The following is a 4,376-nucleotide window of genomic DNA, read 5'->3' as shown; positions in this document are numbered from 1 at the left end:
TTTGCTTTTTAGGGATCAATGTAATGAAGTCCTCATTGAGGTTTTCCAATTGAGCAGTACCTGCATGAAATTCCTTTACTAGCCTGATAAAATCACTGGAAATAATATGCCAGCACCTCTTCATAAAAAGCCCATTGAAGCCATCAGGCCCAAGTGCCTTGTCAATGGGTAATTCCTTAATCACATGCTCAATTTCTTCCACCTAAAAAGGTTTTGTGAGCACTTCAAGCCCATACACTTTTGGAATAAGGGATAGAATGTCATTGCCCAACATAATCGGCTTGACAGTGCCCATTCTACTCTTGAAAGTGTCCAAAAAAATCCTTAGCCATTTCCCCATGATCTGAAGAAACTGTACCACCAGACAGCTGGAGGCTAGCAATAGAATGCTTAGCCATTGCCCAACATAAGAGATTATGCGATAATATTTGATCTTGGAATTGGAATCGGTTGAAATTTGAATTCCATCAAAAAAAGTATCCTATGTTTCACGGGAAAACTACGAACACCTATGGGACTAGGAGGCCCCATGTTGTTTCGGCAGGGGGACGTCGCATTGCACAAAGAGCAGACAAGCGTGAGGCAGCACGGAAGAGATTACACAGGCAGTTTTACCCAGGTTCGGGCCATTGCGAGGCATAAAACGCTACTCCTGCTTTTGGTCGATTAATGGTGGAAATGTGGTGGTGGAGCATAGTACACTTGCCCGACAAGGGTTGCCTCAAGGCGGTAGCGACAATGCGCGTATGGGGGTGTGAGTTATCCAACCTTCTAACCTCGTCTATAGTTGCCAAGGGCCTCCTTTTATAGATCAAGGGGTCAACACAATGGAAAAGTAGTCATTATGCAATGATATGATAGCAAACAGTGCTAACCTAGCTCTGCAGGCTAATAGGGCGCATTAAATGCACCGCTCAATGTCACATCGTTGGTTGCCCGGCATGACTTGCTGGGCTATCTTGCCAGGTCCACGTCTGCTCATTTGACACGTCGCAGGACGGGTGCCATCTGTGGGTCTTCTGGGTGAAAGGGGTTGCCATGTGGGGAATGGATGCCACTTAATAACTCTGTGTCTTGACACCGCATTGATCGACGATGTGAGTCATGGTGAAGTGGTTGGTGAGGTGATTTAGCCTCCGCAAGTCCCGGCAGGCCCAGCCAGGATGCCTTGGTCATCTTCTTCTGGGGGTGGCCTCGTCCGTTTCCGAGCTCGCCTACCCGGCAAAGGAGGCCTTTCTCTTGAGGATATCTTGCTTCTCTCGCTTGGTCTTGGTCCCTCTGATCTGCTTGATGGTCCATCAAATCTCTTGGTTTCTTTTACTCTGTCTTGGGTTGGTGCTTCAATCTTGGTTTCATGCCTGTGCATAGTCAGGGCAACAGTCCCAGGTTTTGTTGCACCGACAGAAGCCCCCAGACCTGCCCCGGACGCGCTGCCGAGCATCGTCAGGGTAGGGCCTAATAAGTGCACAGGCATAGTTACCGAAGAGGCTGGTCTCTTGAGATCTTCTTTGCTTCTTTGTTAGTCTCGATTTCAGGCGAGTTTCTGGTTTCCCCACGCACCGTGTAAAGCCAATAGTGGTGGGGCCGCTCCAGTAATGGCTCGTGAATGACTTTAATGCATGAGGTAAAAACTGCCATTCACTCTTCCCACCATGCTCTTATCCTCAGCCATGCACGCCGCATGCATCACACGGGGTAGGTAACGGAGGCGCGTGGCGCAGGAGAGCATTTAGGCGGGGGCCTGATCATCTTGAGTTGGTGGAAGAGGGCGATGGTCGCCTGTTGAGGGAGCGGCTCCCCTCCCCGACCCGCCTATAAAAGGAGGGGTGGAGGAGGGTGGAGTCTTCCCTTCTTGCTTTCTTCTTCTCCTCCGTCTTCTATTGCTGCTGGTCATGTTGAAGGGGAGAGCCGGGGGCCAGCTCCAGGCTCTTGGTTGGGGCGAGTGCCACCAACTGCCTGTGCCGGCACTCGGGGTGTGAGCCTGGTCCTTGTTGTGATGGATCTCCTCGTTCCTTCGAAGCTTGGCCTGGAGGCGGGGCTGGAGATCGTTGGTAATCCTAGCATTGCCCCTCCCGGAAGCCTTGCTACCAATGTCGCTGAGAGGCGTGCCTTCCTGCCTGCCAATGTGGGGAGCGGGGCGCCTCAAGCCTGTTGACCGTCTTGGTCGTTCGCCGTCTTCCCCGAGGGGATGCTCGGTTGGAGTCCTAGCTTTCTCCGGCAGCGGTGGTGACGGAGAGAAAATGAGGGAATGCAGAGGTAGCGGGCGGCGGAGGGTTAAGTCGGAGTACGATGGCATGGATGCCTTCGCCTCTGACCGGCGACCTACCACCTCGTATTCTGTCCTTCCCTTCCCTCCCCGGCACCATCATCACCGGCCTCTTTGAGCTATAGCCGGGGAGGGATATTCTTCATGCGCCTTCGCCTTTCCTCTAGTGATCTCCCGACTGGGCCCTTGTGGATGACCCCGCCAGGGCTCGAGTCAGGTATTCTTGCTGGTGATGACGATTGGGGGTGCATCACGCCACTCCTATGCTTCTCCTCCACACCTTCGCCAGAACCGGTCTCGCAGGCCGCAACGTGAACGGGATGGGTTCTCGCCTAGACGTTTTTCTCATCTTTTCCTCCTTCCACCACAGTGCCTGGGGGAGGGAAAATGAAAAGAGGAGATCATGGGGCACTTCTCTTTTTTTAATTTTAAATCAGTAGGCACTTGCCATTTTTTAATTCAAATAATATAATCTGTCAAGTTCATGTTTGTGTTCTATAATGCTAGTACTTGTATCAGCATGTTAGTGAAAACTATAAACCTTGCCAGGAACCCTTGCATATATATGTCCATGCAGAGGCGAGATGCCACTTTTATGTAAATAAACTAGTTTTCCCGGCAGGCTATCTTGCTAGTCCCCTTTTAGTCTGCCGGAGAACCACATCTGTCGGGTTACAGGCAAAGGAACCAACACCCTAACTTCCTTTTACCAAAGGCCACTGCGACCAATCTGATCGAAGCAACGTTTGACTCAGGGATAGGAGCACCTAACTTTAAAAATAGTGGCAAGGTTTTCTAATGCATAAGTTATATCTTACAGAACATGAATGGACAAGAGGTAGAACTTATCTGTATTGGCTTGTCGGGGATCGCAATGTTGGGCAATCTTCTCAACTCCTTGTCGAAGGCAAGTTCACGGCAAGAACCTATAGCTTCATGAGATGAGAATGAATGCATGATCCAATCCTATCTATATGCATTTGCAAATGCTCATGAAATGCTTGTGCAATGATCTTGGAATGCTCATGCATGCATGCAGTCTAGGTTGGAGCCCCGCTACAGCGCTTCTTTATTTTCTCTTGCACTGGGTCATCGCCCTGGCTTTGTACAAGGGGTTACATGCAACTGAGGCAAGGCTTGTACAAATTGGTGGCTATAGGGTAGGGCCCGACAACTGCGCCTTACAGGTAGAACTTGCGGAGATGCTCAATATTCCATGAGTTTTGCAACTGAGTGCCATCTCCGGTCTCCAGACGGACTGCCACAGGTCTGATGACTCGTACTACCCGGTAAGGGCCTTCCCACTTTGGTGACAATTTGTTTGTACCCTTGGCGGACTGAACACACCTAAGGACAAGGTCACCTTCCTCAAAACACCGGACATGAACCCTGCGGCTATGATAGCGACGCAGTGCTTGCTGGCAGCATGCAGCATGCGTAGCAGCCCGGAGACGGTTCTCCTCGAGTAGCACATCGTCCTCACGCCGGTGCTAATCTTGCACTACTTCATCGCAGGCAAGCACTCGACGCGACCCGTAAATGAATTCCGTGGGGATAACTGCTTCTGCCCCGTAGACCAGGGAGAAGGGAGTCTTCCCGGTAGCTCGGTTTGGTGTCGTTATAAGGGACCAGAGAATTACCGGCAGCTCCTCGATCTACCTCCTGTGGTGCCTCTGCAGTGTATCAAAGTTTCTTGTCTTGAGTCCACACAACACTTCAGCGTTCGCCCTCTCAGCTTGTCCATTGCTCCAGGGGTGTGCAACAGAGGCGAATGACATCTTCCATCTGAGGGCATGAACATATTGCATGAAGGTGCCGTTGTCGTTGATGATCCTAGCCGGAACTCCAAAACGACACACCAGATCTTTCAAGAACTTGATAGCTAGTAGAGCAGTCACCTTTCTCATGGCAGTCACTTCTGGCCAGTTTCTAAACTTGTCGATGGCAACGAACAAGAATCCAAATCCCCTGATTGCTCGGGGGAAGGGGCCAGGATATTGAGCCCCCCAGACCGAAAATGGCCATGATAGAGGGATTCTCTGAGGCACTTGGGCAGGCATGTGGGTTTTCTTGGAATGGAACAGGTAGGCTTCACACTTGGTCACTAGCT

This window comes from Triticum aestivum, chromosome 4B (genome assembly GCF_018294505.1).
Source record: "Triticum aestivum cultivar Chinese Spring chromosome 4B, IWGSC CS RefSeq v2.1, whole genome shotgun sequence".
Lineage (NCBI taxonomy): Eukaryota > Viridiplantae > Streptophyta > Magnoliopsida > Poales > Poaceae > Triticum > Triticum aestivum.
This window is presented reverse-complemented; position numbering follows the sequence as displayed.